Source organism: Paramisgurnus dabryanus, chromosome 4 (genome assembly GCF_030506205.2).
Source record: "Paramisgurnus dabryanus chromosome 4, PD_genome_1.1, whole genome shotgun sequence".
Lineage (NCBI taxonomy): Eukaryota > Metazoa > Chordata > Actinopteri > Cypriniformes > Cobitidae > Paramisgurnus > Paramisgurnus dabryanus.
The window spans coordinates 51,535,938-51,554,646 of NC_133340.1; the positions used below are offsets into that span (position 1 = coordinate 51,535,938).

The 18,709-nt window shown below is 38.8% G+C and overlaps 1 protein-coding gene and 1 long non-coding RNA gene across 2 annotated transcripts in view; one reads left to right on the plus strand and one right to left on the minus strand.

Annotated features, from left to right (window-relative positions):
- The window catches only part of bora (bora aurora kinase A activator), a 161,963-nt gene that overhangs the window by 81,665 nt on the left and 61,589 nt on the right, over positions 1-18,709 (plus strand). The gene's annotated exons all lie outside the window — the stretch shown is intronic.
- On the minus strand, positions 9,813-12,515 carry LOC135786096 (uncharacterized). Its single transcript, XR_010546845.2, has 2 exons — positions 11,514-12,515; positions 9,813-11,092 (listed from the first exon to the last, which is right to left on the minus strand). It is a non-coding gene; the product is annotated as an uncharacterized lncRNA (long non-coding RNA).

An 18,709-nucleotide genomic window follows, 5' to 3' on the forward strand; every position in this document is an offset into this window, starting at 1 on the left:
GAACTAGATTTTAAGTGAATCCAGAACTTTAAAACTCTTTTCTTAGTTGTTAAATTAAGAGGAAGACGGCCCAGTTCTGCTCGACAAGCGTTGTTAGGTGTGTTTCTGTGAACATAAAGGTTGTTTCTGCAGAACTCAACATGAAGACGTTCTAATGGATGTTTATCCCAAACCTCCTGACTAAGGTTACTCACAGGACCCCAGACCTCACTGCCATATAAAGCTATAGGCAATATGCATTATCAAAGATCTTTGTCCAGATTCTGATTGGGATGGTTATTTTAAATAGTCTCATACGTATGGCATGCATTGCTCTTCGTGCTTTCATGAGTAAAGTTTTAATGACCAAATTGAAATTTCCAGAGGAAGTTAAGACCAGACCAAAGTAATTATATTGTGAGGTGTGTTGAAGTTTGGTGGTGTTCAAAGTAAATGTGTGTTTATGTTCCAGGTATCTATGCTTTTTCTGAAATATCATAATCTTAGTTTTTTGTATGTTGACTTCTAGGGTCCAGTCTTGGCAGTATTTGTTTAAGATGTCTAATTTATTCTGAAGACCCTCTGGAGTGTTTGACAGAATTACTAAGTCATCTGCATATAATAAATATTTGACCTCAGTGTCATATAATTGTAGTCCTGGACTCTCAGATTTGTCTAGTCGATCTGCCAATTCATTAATAAAGATGTTAAATAAGGTTGGACTAAGACAACAGCCCTGTTTTACGCGTCGCTGTTGGGAGAAATATTCTGTTCTTTTCTGTCCAATCTTTACTGCACATTTATTTTGGTTATACATGTTTTTAATTAGGTCATATACTTTACCCCCTATACCACTTTGAATAATCTTATAAAACAATCCTTTATGCCAGATGGAGTCAAATGCCTTTTTAAAATCAACAAAGCATGCAAATATTTTGCCCTCTTTTTTATTATGTACATGCTGATTTATTAATGTGTGCAATGTATGAATATGATCAGTGGTTCGATGTTTAGAAAGGAAGCCAATTTGAGATTTACTGATGACATTGTGTTCTTTTAAGAATGAAGAAACCCTTGAGTTGATAATCGAACAGAATACTTTTCCCAGATTTACTGCTTACACAGATTCCTCTGTAGTTATTTGGATCTGTTTTGTCTCCACTTTTAAAGATCAGAGAGATGAGGCCTGTATTCCAGACTTCAGGAAAAACACCTGAACTCAGAATCATGTTAAAGAGTTTCAGGAGTGCATGCTGAAGTTCAGGAGAGCTGGTTTTTATCATCTCATTTCTTATATTGTCAGGACCACAGGATTTATTGGATTTAAGGGATTTCAGTTTTTCACTCAGTTCTTGGAGGGTTATTGGATAGTCTAGTGGATTTTGGTTGTTTTTGACACATGACTCAAGAGCATTTAATTTTTCAAGGATGTTTAATTGATAAGAATTATTTAAAGGGGCAGTCTGATGGGAATAGAGGCTTTCAAAATAATTTTTCCAAATTTGACCATCTTGTATGGCCGGTTCTTGGGGCTTTTGGGTGTCTAGACTATTCCACGTGCTCCAGAATTCACTCTGATCAATCGTGTTTTCAATCCTCTGAAGAGTTTTGTTATAATAATCTAGTTTCTTTTGTCTCAGTGTGTTCTTGTATCGTTTCAGTGTTTCTGAGTATTTTAATCGTAATTCTGAGTTTTTTGGATCTTTGTGTTTTGGGTTTGAAATGGATCGTAGCTCTTGTCTCATTGTTTTACAGTCATGGTCAAACCATTTTTCACAAGGTTTTTGTTTGGCTCTTGATTTGTGTTTATATGATGACATTTTATTTAAATGAGCTTTTCTTGCTATGTTCTCAAAAATGTAATTAATATGTTTAGTTGCGAGATCTGTTCCCTTCTGAGTATTTTCGTATGAAGAGTTGCTAAATGATATTAATAAATTGATTATTTCATTTGACCTCAATGCTTCAGTGTAGGTTTCAGCAGTCCTATGAGTCCATTTATATGCTTTAAGTTTATATAAATAAGTTGGCTTTTTATTTATTTCTCTTATTTTGAAGTTTTCATCTTTAATTATAACATTGATCTGGTTGTGATCAGACAGGGGTGACTGAGCTTTGATGGTAAATGAACTGAAGTGGGAGGGGTTTATATTAGATATTGCATAATCAACAACACTGTTCCTCAGATTTGAACTATAAGTAAATTGTCCACAGGATTCTCCTTTGATTCTGCCATCAAGAATATAAAGACCCAAAGTTCAACAGAGATTGGCTATTTCTTTACCATTTCTATTTCAACTGTATCCTCCTGGTTCATTCTTCTGGGTAAAGAGTTAAACAAATCGTGGGGTATTTGAGTGAACAGATGTTTATCTCCTGAATTATCAATGTAGTCAAGTTCTGAACCAGTTCTAGCATTTAAATCCCCACAAAGTAATACTTTCCCCATAGTCTGAAACTGATAAACTTCTTTTTGTAAAGTATGAAATATCTCATCTTCATGATATGGAGAGTCTGCTGGAGGAATATAAATACCACAGATAAATAAATGTTCATTCAGTATTCCCAAGCTCTTATCCAACTTTAACCATATGTGGTTTGTGCCCTGCTGTACTGGTGTTACAAAAGAGGTAAGACCAGTTTTTATCCATATAATTAAACCTCCGGAGTCTCTACCACAATGTATTGTGTTAAGTTTCCATGAAGGAATTATAATCTCAGAGTAACCTGCGGGACATTGAGTGCACACATCCGATCGACACCAAGTTTCTGTTAGTATCAATATATCAACATTTCTAATGCTATCCAAAAAATCTGAGTTTGTGCTTTTCAATCCAAATGTTTTAGAGCACAAACCCTGAATATTCCAAAAGCTAATATTTAACAGTTTTAAATGTGAAGTGATTAAAACACTGCTGTTTATCTGAAGGCAAAAACTAAGAACTTCTAGTACATCAAAATAATAAACAAAACAATAAAAAAAAAATATATATATATTCTTTAAAAGATTATGCGCATTCAATGAAACTTATTGATTTTTTGACGTATTGATTGAGGTTAACTAAATTATGAAATGTGCCTTTCTAATTAAACATTTTGTTGCACAGAAGATTTAGCAGATGTTTAATTTCCCCCACATCAGCAGAGTTAAGTTCATGGGCTGATGATGAGGAGGGCTGCTGTTGTGATAATACCTGGGCGTAGCTCAGTTTCTGTTGGGTCAGCACAGGTGGAGGACGCCAATTGTAGCTCTGAGTTTGCTGGGTCTCAGGTGGAGGACGGTGGACATAGCTCGATTTCTGCTGAGTCGGCCCAGTTTGAGGAATGGTGGACGTAGCTCAGATTCTGTAGGGTCGACTCTGGTGGAGGACACTGGGCGTGGCTCAGAGTCTGTTGGGTCGGCTCAGGCTGAGGACGGTGAACGTAGCTCGATTTCTGCTGGATCGGCCCAGTTTTAGGACTGTGGACGTAGCTCAGATGCTGTATGGTCGACTCTGGTGGAGGACACTGGGTGTGGCTCAGAATCTGTTGGGTCGGCTCAGGCTGAGGATGGTGGACATAGCTCAGTGTCTGCTGGGTCTGCACAGGTGGATGGTGTCGTCGTGCTTCAGCATAGGGTTGTCTCCCTTGTTGTCTCTGAGTCCATCGTGAAGGCATGTGTTGTCTGTGGAGGACTTGTGATGGTTTTGACTGAGAAGGTCCTGCTCCTCTATAGCCAGGTGTGGGTGAACGCCCATAGGCAACATGTTTAATTGATTTGGCAAATATCTTGATGCCATCTTGGTAGGGCTGCACGATTCAAGCTAAAATGTGAATCACGATTTTTTCCATGGGAATTGAGATCCCGATTCTCTTTATTTTAACAAAAACATTTATTATGCACTTAACTAAAAAAAAATGTGCTACAGGACTTTCAGTTATAATAACGTGTCTTAAAAGTCTCCTTTTCATATTTTAGACCCCTTAAAATTTAGAGTAATTTAAAATTTGTTAGCTGTTAAATTGCACCTGTGCTTTTTGTATCAAACTGGCCAAACTTAAAACTTTAAAAACACTAACGTTAAACCTTTAAAAGACTAAACGATCAACATTTTGAGGCATCAGACAAGTAACAATTTTCCCCTTGTGCGAAAAACCCTTTCTAATGGGGAACGCACAGAGGCCGTTTCTCAATGTGAAGGCTGCAGCCTCTCTGGAGGTCGCATTTCTAAACTGCGCATCATAAAGACTGTCTAATTTCAGAATATTAACAATTAACATTATAAAGATGACTATTATTTTTAATTAATAATAAATTGTTGAAGTATGTTTATGACTTGCGAATGAAATGCTCCGTTAACTCAAATGAACCAGGCTTGATGACGTATACAGCCTGCATGCGACCTCCGGAGGTTGCAGCCTTCCGATTCAGAAACGTCCGGAGCCTGAGGTAAATAATTTCCTTGCCTTCTTTCAAAACCAATGTTGTTGTATCTTCACTTTCTCCGTCGCCACCAGGATTTTCCACAATGACACTCGTTTATCCTCTCTTTTTTGTGAAAATTGCCGCTCCAGATCCACCAAGTGACTGTGTTTAGGTCTGCCGCCTTGTTATACGTCACGCGAGTGACAGCGGAACGCCGCAAATGAGATGAGAGAGAGGAGAGAAACGATCGGGTCTGATTGGTGAATGAATAGGGTTTGGTTTTACCCTGTATGAGTGTGTGTTAGCAAGTTTGACTGATGTTCTTGGATTGTAATGTAAATACGTGAACACTTGAACGCAGAATCTGAATACAGGGAAATACTGTATATGCAAGTGAATCGCCGTCATTTAAAATGAGGATCGCATATATGTATGAATCGAGATCGTGATTCTTTTTCGATTAATCGTGCAGCCCTACATCTTGGTTCAAATGAAGACCATCATACAGGTGCCAGAGTCTTATTGAGCTATGATGAACTAGATGTACATTGGGCAGACTGGAGCAGGTGCGATAAATCTCTTCATTGATATCTTCGATCACAGATGGAAGGAAGTCGTGTCGTGGGAGCAAAGTGGATATCAGCACACGTGTAGTGGGAAATGTCTGTGAAGCTTTCTCTGCCATCTCATACATAGCCTGGGCTGTTCCTTCTTTTAAACTGTGAAGGTCATTTGTACCTGTATGAATGATGATATACTGAGGGTTGCCAAGTTCATCTATAGAGAGCAGTTCATGAGCATGGTCTGTGTTTCTGCAGCGGAGTGCTAAAACTCGCTGTCTGGGGAAAAGTTTCCTGGGATTCAGGTTTTTACCATTTGAGTCCATCATCAGAACAACTAAAGCCTGAGCTGTCTCTGGTTCACTTCGGGTGGGGGGCTGCATATCGGTGGTCTCATTAACATGGCTGTTTTCTGTGTCTGTTGTTATTGTGTTGTGTGATGTCATTTCCTCGTGGAGTTTATCAGCTTCTGTGCTGTTGTTAGGAGGTTCACTTTCTTTGTCTTTATGTTGATCTTTCAGCTTTTCATTCAGCTCTTCAATATTTCTCTCAAGAATTCTTTCTCTCTGTGTTGTGTCCTCTTTCATTTTTGTAATTTCAGCCCTAAGTTTGATGTTGCTGTTTTGCAGATCTTTAATCTCAGCCATTAGATTTTTTTTAGAGTAAATTCATCTGGGCGACAGAGAATTAGCTGTTTTAATTCTGACACCTCCATTTCTAAGAGAGTGATTTTCTCAGGGAGATACTGAAGATAAGTGGATGACTTTGTGACCATCACTTCATCAGAAGGAGCAGAAGATATGTTGACAGAAGAACACGGCATTGGTTCATCCTCTTCTTCAGATTCCTCCTCAACATTACTCAGGGTTTCAATCTCAACTCTCTCTTTAATGTGGGGAAATGCATCTTCTCTGTAGACTCGCTTCATTTCCTTGAATTAAAATCATTCCACTGTTGTAAAGATTAATGGTTTGGTAATGGGATGAGTGATCAATTGATTCATAAATGCAGATCTGACTGCCTTTACAGATCCCTTTCTTCTTAGTGTAAGGAAAATAATTATTTATGAAGTTTTTCCATATTTGTGATCTGTTTGTGTATAGGATGAGATTGGTCTTTTTCTCTTGAGATGTCAAGTCTGCATAAAGACATTCTGGGTTATTTTGTAGCAGTGCGTGTTTAAACGCTTTTCTTTTCTCCGCTTTGATGTCGGCAGGATAAATGATCTCCATGGTAACCGCTGAATGCGTCCGTTATTGACCGTTATTCTTTATAATGTGATCAATGGTAAATAATAAAATGTAAAACTTATTCTTGTTCAGGAAATGACTTCTTAATGTATCTTATCTTGATAGATGAAATATTTCAGCGCTGTGTTGTTTGATCAGTGTGTTGCGGTTTCCGTCTGTCCGTCTGTATTGACGAGCACTGGCGCCCTGCAGCTGATCTCCGCCAAAGCGCTTAAATGACTAAAACGGCTCAAACTTATAATGCCGTCTCTTTTTTTCTTTCCTTTTTGCTTGTAGCAGTTTTAAACACAGGTTTTCACAAGTTTTCAAATTTGACCTTGAATAACAGCAGTAATTTATGTTAATTAATGGGAGCTCATATTCAGTGCGTCTGATCAGAACGTTCTCTCTCTCTCTCCCTCCCTCTGTGCTCATGCAGCCGGTCTCTGACGCAATAGTGTCTGTCTGCGGAGTGCAAGAGAGGGGCGTGCCGTTAAGCGGCGTAACTTTTAGCAGGGGCGGAAATTTAAGTTGTCCAAGTCACACAGAATCCCGCGAGATGTCCGACTTCCGCTAAACTGACACGACACATCCGATAGCTAGTAATAGTAAGTAGTGATGGCCAAATGAGGCTTCCTGAACCACTGAGGCTTTCCAGCCCATTGGTTTGCCAAAAGGTTCAGTTACCCGAAGCCTCATGAACAGTGTGCTCTCTAGTGACACCTGGTGTGGAAAGCAATGTATTGTACAAATCTATTCATTCTGAGCAACCAAATTGTCATGGTGTGGGCTTTATCTATTGCCTGTGTATTAAATAAAGTATTTTACTCTGCTTGTGTAACCTATGTACACACAACTCATACACACACAACTTTGTATTCAATTGTTCAGTAGTTCTTTGGGTTATTGATAACCATACCTGTCAAGTATCCCGTTTTGGCCGGGAAAGTCCCGTATTTTACCCTCCTTTCCCGCCGTCCTCCCGTATTAGTTTTTTCCCGTAAATCTCCCGTATTTTAACCTCCGTTTTTACAAAAATAATAATGCCCGGGCGGAGTAATAAAAACATTCCCAATCTGAGCTCTGTCACTAGCCTCACGCAAAAAATCCACAGATTCCGCTAATCCACTTCGTGTTTTCCCGCCCGCTCCGCAGCATCTCTGCGTCCACTCTCTGCCTGGAGAGCGAAGACGACAGTTTCTGAAGTTCGTTGCATTAACAGGTAGATTTATTACATTATATCAGTTGTTAAACCGCAGAATTACAATTTTGGAAGTATTTCGTCCTGTAATGATTTGCTGTCGGTGTTCTAAAAGTGCTTACAACTTAGCAAGCAAACTACAACAAAATAACCACATTCTAACGCTTGTCTAATGGATTTAATGTTCCCGATCAGATCTAAGTTAATATAAACACGAAATATGCTGTTGTTGGCACACTTTGTAGACAAAAAAAAAACAAAAACACAAATGCCTTCACAAAATAAAGACAGAGAACGGAAAGGGAGGCTGCTATAGGCATTTCAACATTGCAAACATGGATTCAAAGCTTTATCAAGCCAGCATAAATCATAAATATTTATTGTCACACTTTAATTCTTGTTATTTATTATATATCCCATTATAATCACTTGTAACCACTTGTCTAGGTTAATGCTATAACACATATAATACTTTATTAAAACATACTAATAGTACCATCCCCCTTAGTGCCCTTTTTGGTTTGGGCCACTGCTCCATCTAGCATTTTAATTTTCTAAATGACTGTTCTCATTACAAAGAAAAGTGAATGGTTTATAAATAATTTTGCCATTTAAGGTATAATGCAAAATAAGTTAAATTAAGGCTTTTCAACCTAATGTCAGTGAGTTTTGTACAGATGCAAATTTGTGTGTATAGTATGTACAGTATGAGTGTGACTTATGAAATGTAGTTTTCACAGAGCTGTGTGTTTCACTAGTTTTCTTGCTAATAAATTAGTTTTAATTTTAACACAAATATCGGCACACTATGGTTTAAAAAAATTATCCGGCCCTCACACATCGTGCCGTTATTTACCATCCGGCCCTCAGCGTAAAATGAGTTTGACACCCCTTATATATACCATTTTGTGTTGTCATTTAGGCTATAGCACCAGTCTTAAAATGTAAGGGATACTGGAGCTTGTTGCGTTGGTAGGACTGCTCGCGGTGGGCACCGGGAAAATTTCCCTTATTTTCATATCCAAAACTTGACAGGTATGTTGATAACCGTGAATGCCCCGAATGAGTGTAAATAAATTATTATGAGTGCAGTGCTGACTGGGAATGCAATAGTGCAATGCTTATTGAACTAAGGGGTGCAATAGTGCAATGCTTATGGGACTGGAAGTGTGAAACAGCAAACTGCAACACCCTTTCACAGGGCACTGATGATGCTGGACAACATAAGACGGTCAGTGCCAGCTTATATAAATAGGGATATTGGAGCTTCTGTTTGTTTCAATATCCCAATGGATCCTCAGTCCTCCTAGTCTAGTCTTATTATAATAATAATAACAACAGCAATACTATATATAATAATAAAACTAATACTTATATAGGCTATATATATCTCATAATATATATAGCAATATAATTACGTATTATAGGTATTAGAACTAGATATATGCTAATTTACTCTAATGATCTACTTTCCTAGGCTATGTATAATTTACTCTAATAATCGTCTAAACTAAGTGTAATATAATATATAATGGCTATGATATATAATGATAACTATACTACAAACTCGCCACTACGTACAACCAACACCTCAACACCAATGCAAACGTACTGCAAATCGCACAAGAGGCGCGAGTTTCGAACCATTTTTATCCGGAGGCGACACTCAGAGTGAAGCAATGACGTATTCAACAGAAAACGAGGCCTCGTTTGTCATCGTCACGTGATTTTCACGGAAACGATACAAGCCTCGAATCGGGGCTTCATCTGGAACGCCCCTTTTTGCTCGACACAAGCTCCGGAGCTTCGCTTCAGATGTCACATCACTAATAGTAAGACGATTGTTTATAGCTCTCTTTCAACTTTAGCGTTATGACAAATAACGTTACTGCCGTAAATGTTTTAACTTGAGGGCACGGATGAAGCTTCATAAGACGCTCGGATGGTCTTATATTGTCTCAGTCATCGTCATTGTTAACGTGGGTAGACAATATGGCCATATACGGCATATATGGACATATTTACCATCCTAAAATGATTAAAGTACCGAGGCATACCAATATTTAAATCGTGAACTGTTACACAGTGAGGGTGATTTCGTCTTTTTTTAAGTAAATGTGCACCTCAGACAGTTTAATATGTATTAAACCAAGATGAAATTCATTTGCAAACTTAATTCTTTTTAAATTTTAAGAGGAATCTACAGAGCTAACGTGGTTTTATAAGAAATGGCTAACAGATAACATCTGGTGATATTGTAAAGGTGTATAAAATAACCATTCACAACAGGTAACATTGTAAAGGTGTATAAAAATAACTATTCACAACAGGTAACATCTGGTGACATTGTAATGGTTTATAAAAATAACTTTTCACAACAGGTAATATCTGGTGACATTGTAAAGGTTTATAAAAATAACTATGCACAACAGGTAACATCTGGTGACATTGTAATGGTTTATAAAAATAACTTTTCACAACATGTAACAACTGGTGACATTGTAAAGGTTTATAAAAATAACCGTTCACAACATGTAACATCTGGTGACATTGTAAAGGTTTATAAAAATAACTATCCACAACATGTAACATCTGGTGACATTGTAAAGGTTTATAAAAATAACTATGCACAACATGTAACAACTAGTGAGATTGTAAAGGTTTATAAAATAATTATTCACAACAGGTAACATCTGGTGACATTGTAAAGGTTTATAAAAATATCCTTTTAGCAAGATCACCCTGCAATAAATTATAACACAGCATTATGAGAGGCATCAGGAGCTGATCCCAAGTGTATAGCTGGAAGCTGTTGATGTATGTACAGTATTGGTAAAGTGCACATGAATGTATTTTATAATAATAATGCATCCAATGCATTATTATGTGGTTGTTTCTCAGAAGCAGTAATGTCGAATGGTGCCAGCTTAACACATTGGTGCAGTTTCCCAGACAGGGCTTAGTCAGGGGTGCCCAAACTCAGTCTTGGAGGGCCGGTGTCCTGCAGAGTTTAGCTCTAACTTGCATCAGAGCACCTGCCAGTAAGTTTCTAGTATGCTTAGTAAGACCTTAATTGGCTGCTTCAGGTGTGTTTGATTAGGGTTAGAGCTAAACTTTGCAGGACACAGTTTGGAAACCCTTTGTTTAGATCAGGGGTGACCAACCCTGTTCCTGGAGATCTACCCTCCTGCATATTTTAGTCCTAACCCAGCTTTAACAAACACACCTGACTATAATTTTAAGGTTGCCCTGAAATGCTTGATTGGCAGGTTCAGGTGTGTTTGATTGGGGTTGGAGCTGAACTCTGCAGGACAGTAGATCTCAAGACACAGGTTTGGTCACCAATGGTTTAGATTAAACCAGGACTGGGCACTTATATTAGGACATTTTAGTTTTTACAAACAAACCTTACAAAAACAAGACTGGTGTGCATCTTGAAACAAAACAATGGCACTGATATGTTGAGATGTGTCAGTACAATGTGTTTTCTTAATTACAGTAGCTCAAACATGCATTTTAGCCTGGGAAAAGTATAAGCCCTGTCTGGAAAACCGCCACATTGTTTTACCATAACAGATATGGGTTGTTTAAGGTTGAGTTGTGATTTTGAAGTGTAGACAGATGGATCATCCTATTGTATTTCTGCATCACAGTTAAGGTGCATGTGGATGGTATCACCCTCACAAGCTGTCCACTGCATCACTTCACATCAATGCAGCTGTGAAAATAATAACCATAAACAAACATATTTTACATTTGTACTTAAAATAAGCTTACATTATGAGAATATACAATGGCACCCATACTTAAACAGAATAGGGTGAGAGAGATACATTAAAAACAAGACAGTAGTACACACATCCTTTAACTCCAGTGTTATTATGACGTTTAATAGGTCATTAATTAATTAACTGTCATTTGAAATGTCGACAACTTACAGGAATAACTGTAAGATTCTAATGTATTAATATCTAACGTTACTATCGTAAACAGGAAAATATATAGGTGAGCAATGAAACTCATGCAAGATTTGTTGCATTTTGTTAACTACTCGTTACTGATCATAAGTGTAATCATAGAACGGACTTCACAAATCTAACATTAGGTTAACAACACATAGCTAACGTTAGCGAGCTTACCTGAAACGGTCGACCTTAATTCAGCCCCTGGCGTGACTTCTTAACATGTGTCGTAGCCGAACCATTTCTCGGGAAAAGGATGTTCGTCAGTCGGCTTCCCGTCCATTAAAATTGGTACGAACAAACATGAGGGCGCTTGGATGAGCAACTTTAATAACGCCTTTAGCCGCCGTATCTCTATGCGGGCAGAAGAGAACACAGAATGACAACATCTCGTCCTGACTCCTGACGTCTCGCGTGGTACTGTGTAACTTGGACAACTTAAAGTTACGCCCCCTGCTAAAAGTTACGCCCCTTAACGGCACGCCCCTCTCTTGCGGTCCGCAGACAGACCCATCTCCTCTGACGGGCAGAGGTTTCTTCAGGCGCACGCAAAGGGTCGCCAAATAAAGAGTTCTTCTCGCACATAATGCTAATAGTTGTAAAGTTTTCTCAAAACTCGCTTTTATATCAGTGACACGTGCGCTTCTGGAGCGATGTAGTTTGACGCCTAATTTGCTTAAAGCACAAACATCTTTGATCAGGAAGACGAGAAAGAGACACAAATGTTAATGTGTAATAGAAAGTAAAGAGCGTCAAGACCTTAAAACAGACTTCATCACATCATAGCACCCGCCATAATATCTATATCTAGAGCTCCATAATATCTATATCTAGAGCTCCGTCTCTCATATACAGGTATTTATCCTGTCTGTAGGTTTGTGCATAAATTTATACCTGTTCATTTTACATACTGCCTATTTTTAATGTAATGTATGCATAAATACAAAATACAATGCATACTATAGCTTCAATAGTCTATAAAATTAATAACTCAATTAAAAACAAGATTCTGTCTATCAAGACGTAATCTGTTGTTATCCTCTGGGCATTTTCACTTTAACATTATTTACTTTAAATTGTCCATATTTTAAAACTGTGGTGAGCAGTTAAAAGCTATAGTGAGTGGCAAATATCTGCACATTTTTATAATCTAAAACAATATAAACTGAAAAACATGTATACCATGAAATATACCGTTACTGTGAAATAAAATGACTCATGGAATAGATTTTTAGTCATTCCGCCCACCCCTATCTGGCACCATTTCCGGCTTTTTTCAAAAACACTTATCTAAATCTCAAAGATCGGATCAGATCGGATCGAATCGAACAATGATAACCGATTCAAGATCTTGAGAATCGGAATCAAATCGATTCTTGAAATTTGAATCAAAACCCAGCCCTAATAGTGGTTGAATATCTGCTCGGTTCCGACATGCTAACTATTGCGGCATAAGTACATTACCCAGACAAATTATGTGAATGCTTTGTTCCAGATAAGCGAACTATTGCGTTATAAGTATATTTACTAGACAAATTTTGATAATGCATTGTTAAAGAGTAATATGTTTAGTTTAAACTAAAAATTATTGACTGATAGTAGTTTTAGAAGACACAAAGGTGCTAGGCCATTCAAGGCTTCATAGGTGATTAGCAGCATTTTTATATGTATGTGATATTTAACTGGTAACCAGCATAAAGATGCCCAAATTGGGCTTATGTGATCATACTTCTTTGATCGAGTAAGCACACTTACAGTGGAGGATAGATTCCTGTCGAACATCACATCTAGGTTCTTGACTGTGTAAGATGGCACAACAGTGCATCCGTCCATGGGCAACTTGTAATCTGACATTTTGTTTGGATGCTAGTATGAGAGGATATGTAAAGCTGGGTATCATCTGCATAGCAGTGAAAACTTATGTTATAAGGATAGACAAAGATTGGGCCTAGAACTGAACCCTGCGGTACGACATATTTAACCGGAGAGTGACATGACTTAACCCTTTAGGCGCCAGAGGTTTTTTCCTAAAACGTTTAATTTTGACATGTTACTTTCAAAAGGCTATATCTTAAACGTGATAAGAGAGAGAGACTTTCTGTAAATTAGAGAAATATTAAGGATGACACACTTTATGGAGGGGAATAAAATTATATTTGCTATATGCTATATTGCACAATACTGAATGCTCAGGTAAATAGTAAGTAGTAAACAAACTGATCTGCGCGTCAATAGACTAACGTTATGCATAATGGCTCATCTGCCCCGTGTAACACCGCCTCTGCTCCTGCTACGAGCCGCATGGCCCCGAGTGGAGAGAATTTGCACAGCTGGGACTATTGCCTTTACTGTCGCCGTGATTGTGATGAGGTGCACGGGACGGAGCACTGGAAGTCGGCCGCTCGCCCGACAGACTCCCAGGGCCCGCTCGGGAAGACGCAGCTTGCTCTACATTGCTTGCACGGTAAAAAGACTGGACGCGCATATTACCTCCAGCCTCATTCCCCACACCTGTAACACGCCTGCTAACCCGATGAATTCTCCGACCCCGTGTAACATTCCCACCACTGACATCGGGCAAAGGATTCATCATGTGCTTGGTGTATAGCTACACTTTCACTTTGCCAGCTGCACGATTGCAAAGCACGGGCGCGTCTGAATTGTGGTCACTAAATGAATCACCAGCATCTTCTGAAGGCAGATATTCCCCTTCAGAATCATTGTCAGCGAATATAAGACCCAACACTTCATTGCAGGTAAGCTTTTTTGATGCCATTATATGATCATGTATTGAAAAAACTCGCTGAGGTTATCGCTCTGATAAAATGACTCACTTGCACACTAGCTATGCTGTTGCGCACTTCAATGCGCACTTGCTCTAAGAGTTTGTATAGAAGCATGATGTTTTTCTGAGTCCGGTATAAAGTATGACATGTCTGCCATCTAGTGGAGGGGGCGGATGAATGAAATTTGACACCCTATGTGACAAAATCGGCAGTTACATTCAGTGACGCATCTTGTCGACAGAAGTCGACCGTGGCACCTAGAGGGTTAAAGCTCATTTACATAAAGTAGTGTTCAACACTCTCTTTCCATGCAGCATAACTTTGTGCTTTTCAAATTACGTTCCATTTTTCTTGCACAGTGAGGAAAATAAGTATTTGAACACCCTGCTATTTTGCAAGTTCTCCCACTTAGAAATCATGGAGGGGTCTGAAATTATCATTGTAGGTGCATTGTGAGAGACATAATCTAAAAAAAATCCAGAAATCACAATGTATGATTTTTTTAACTATTTATTTGTATGATATAGCTGCCAATAAGTATTTGATCACCTGAGAAAGTCAATGTTAATATTTGGTACAGTAGCCTTTGTTTGCAATTACAGAGGTCAAACGTTTCCTGTAGTTTTTCACCAGGTTTGCACACACTGCAAGAGGGATTTTGGCCCACTCCACACAGATCTTTTCAAGATCATTCAGGTTTATGGCCTGTCACCGAGAAACATGGAGTTTGAGCTCCCTTCAAAGATTCTCTATTGGGTTTAGGTCTGGAGACTGACTAGGCCACGCCAGAACCTTGATATGCTTCTTACAGAGCCACTCCTTGGTTATCCTGGCTGTGTGCTTCGGGTCATTGTCATGTTGGAAGACCCAGCCTCGACCCATCTTCAATGCTGTAACTAAGGGAAGGAGATTGTTCCCCAAAATCTCGCAATACATGGCCCCGGTCATCCTCTCCTTAATACAGTGCAGTCGCCCCGTGTCCCATGTGCAGAAAAACACCCCCAAAATACGTTGCTACCACCCCCATGCTTCACAGTAGGGATGGTGTTCTAGGGATGGTACTAATTATTCTTCTTCCTCTAAACACGTTTAGTGAAATTATGACCAAAAGTTCTATTTTGGTCTCATCTGACCACATGACTTTCTCCCATGACTCCTCTGGATCATTCAAATGGTCACTGGCAAACTTAGGACGGGCCTGGACATGTGCTGGTTTAAGCAGGGGAACCTTCCGTGCCATGCATGATTTCAAACCATGACGTCTAAGTGTATTACTAACAGTAACCTTGGAAACGGTGGTCCCAGCTCCTCCCGTGTAGTTCTGAGCTGATTTCTCACCTTTCTTATGATCATTGAGACCCCACGACGTGAGATCTTGCATGGAGCCCCAGTCCGAGGGAGATTCAGAGTCATGTTTAGCTTCTTCAATTTTCTAATGATTGCTCCAGCAATGGAACTTTTTTCACCAAGCTGCTTGGCAATTTCCCCGTAGCCCTTTCCAGCCTTGTGGAAGTGTACAATTTTGTCTCTAGTGTCTTTGGACAGCTCTTTGGTCTTGGCCATGTTAGTAGTTGGATTCTTACTGATTGTATGGAGTGGACAGGTGTATTTATGCAGCTAAACAACCTCAAACATATGCATCTAATGCAGGATTATAAATGGAGTGGAGGTGGACATTTTAAAGGCTAACAGGTCGTTGAAGGTCAGAATTCTAGCTGATAGACAGGCGTTCAAATACTTATTTGCAGCTGTATCATACAAATAAATAAAAAAAAATCACTTAATTAAACCAGCTGTTGCACTCGCATTGCATGCAAATTCATACGCGATTTAACGCAGCTTACACAAGCGCTGCATTTAAACAGTTGCGTAATTCAAAAGTGAAAGTAAAATGCGCACGTCTGCATGCATTAACTGGTGGATGTACATGAAGTATATAAGCACTGCATTGCAATACTTGCATTTTGCCCCGTTATTCTCGATTTTAAAGTGCTCCCACGTAGGGCTGGGATAAACGATTATTATTTTTTTTTTACGATTAATCTAGCGATTATTTTCCGATGCATCGATTAATCTAACGATTCATTTTATCAGTCCGATTCGACTTCGATTCGATTCTCGATTATCTCCCCATTAATTAACTAATAGCAATTTATACATGTTGATTTACATATCTGAATGTAAACATTTCAATATATGTTCATTGCTCTTAAAATTTCAAAATAAAAAAGACTATATAAGTGCAAAATAATGCATTCTTAGTCAGAGGTAGCATTCAATAAAGCGTTTGCAGCTCATACTGTGCAGTTTAGTAACAGTATAAAAATCTCAAGTTCAAATTACTTTATTTTACATGCATTTATGAGCAAAACCTCTTCAGTGTGCCTTTTGATGGTCAGTGTAACTTTTATAACTTGATATGTTTAATCCACATTCTTTTCGTGCTGTTCTAGTCCATTTAATGACAGATAAAAACACAATTACAGACTTAAGAAGCACATATATTATTAAATCTCTTTCTCTTAAGTTTGTTAAGATAGATAAGGACTCATTACTTCTGGACAGAGAGTGAATAAAAGCGCAGTCTTCTGGCAACAGTGACATATTTCATTGCTTTCTGTTAAATTGCTCAAAGTCATGACTGTTTAAAACACACTTCACATTCATGATTTTATGGTAAAATGACACTTTTTCGCGTCAATCCACGTGCATTTAAACCATAAACAAAGCACTTTCACTTTAATTGAGCATGAGCAGCGCAGCAGAAATGATTGCAGCACTGTTGCTACAGAGCCGCGAGCTCGTGCTGCTCATTCGGCAGGGTGCATGCTTGTTAACTCTTTCCCCGCCATTGACGAGATATCTCGTCAATTAAGAGAAAACGCTTCCCCGCCAATGACGAGATTTTCAGTCTTTCCGCAATACCGCTATTATCCACCAGGTGGCGCACTTCCGCAACTTTTTAAAACCGGAAGTATTGCCCTATGGCAAGCTGCTGCATGTCCGTGTCTGTCTTAAAGATCGCTCTGAATCGGATCTCTATGAAAAGTCCGTCACAAAAATGGAATTATCTCTGCTTTTTGCTCAAAATATGGTGTTTTTGCAAAAACCTACCCATATTCAAAAGCTGATTGAAAAAGAACCACTAAAGGTAGGATGAAACGGGTTTTTTTTGTTTGAAAGCAGAGGGTCTGTTCTTTCATTTGGTATATTGTATGTTTTTATATTTAAAGAAGAACATTTTCTGGAAGGCATTAAACTTTGGTGAAAATCATGAAAAACTCTGGCGCTGGCTGGCAACTTTTTTTAAAAACGCTGGCGGTGAAAGAGTTAACATGGCGCTGAAAAAAACACGCGCCGCACGTACTGCTCACACTTGCTGTGTGAAACCACTGTGGACTGAAGCCACTCGCGTTGCTACTATTCTACGGCGCCGCCTTTTTTGGTCTGACGAATCGACGCGCATATTTTGCGTTTTCCCAGCCCTACTCCCACGCTGTGCTTTTCTTTGCCCGCTTCATATTAGAAAACTGGTCATGACTACTTCTTGTGGACATTACAAATGTCTGGGAGCGTTCTGGCGGTCTGAAAAAAAAATCGCTGCAAAAGATGCTTTCCAACAGCTGTTTTAGCATTCGTTGTTAACTTGTGGACCTATTTTTCCAAACGACTCACACCCGTATATTCTTCCGCTTAGAGCTTAAATAATAGACACTCCAGCCCAGGTGGTGGCACTAATCCGCCTTTGCCAATTGCAAGAATAGAAACAAAGTTCCCGGCGCGGAGTAATACCGTACCTCACAGGACATCTAATACTAGTCAATGGAGTTGGCAAAAACTACGATAAAACCTGTTGGAATGCGTATTTTGCAGCGATTTTTGTGTGAGCATATCAGTGAACACCCCTGACCACTCGGTGAGTTTCACGTCTTTGTAAACGAAAGTTAAATGCATTTTAGGAAGAATAAATAAGAATCGGAAGTAGTATTAAAAGCAAAGGGAAAACTGTTGAACATTAGATTCAGGCATAATAAATTTTTGAATTGTGCCACCCTAAGATTTGTACTGGCCCCTTTTTGCCCCCATGAAAACAATCCTGGGAGTGCCACTGACACACACACTCCATTAAAAAGAGATAATGCGTAGAGACGTGGCTCTGCGCCGTGTGAGACAAACACACAATATAGCCAAAGTCACCTCAAATATATCCTCTATTCAATTTGAATATTTAACATTTCCTACCTATCCTATGTAACTACAGAATAGTTAAGTTTTTAAATAGGAAAAATATTCAAACTATTTGGTTATTTTTTTAGTGCGATGCTAATGGTCTAATCAGATTCAATGGATTATGCTAAGCTATGCTTATAGTGGAAGCACCAGACCCGGAGATCAGCTGAATGGATTCCAAAATGGTAAAAATTAAATGTTTAACTCTAGGGGAGATTGATAATGAGCATATTTTTAAAAAAGTGGAGTGTCCCTTTAACATTAGTCAGCACTTTAAGTTTGAATATTAATGTCAGACGCTCTGGTTTCCGGTATTCATTCGACTATGGTGGCTGGTGCCTCTATTTTCATGTTCCT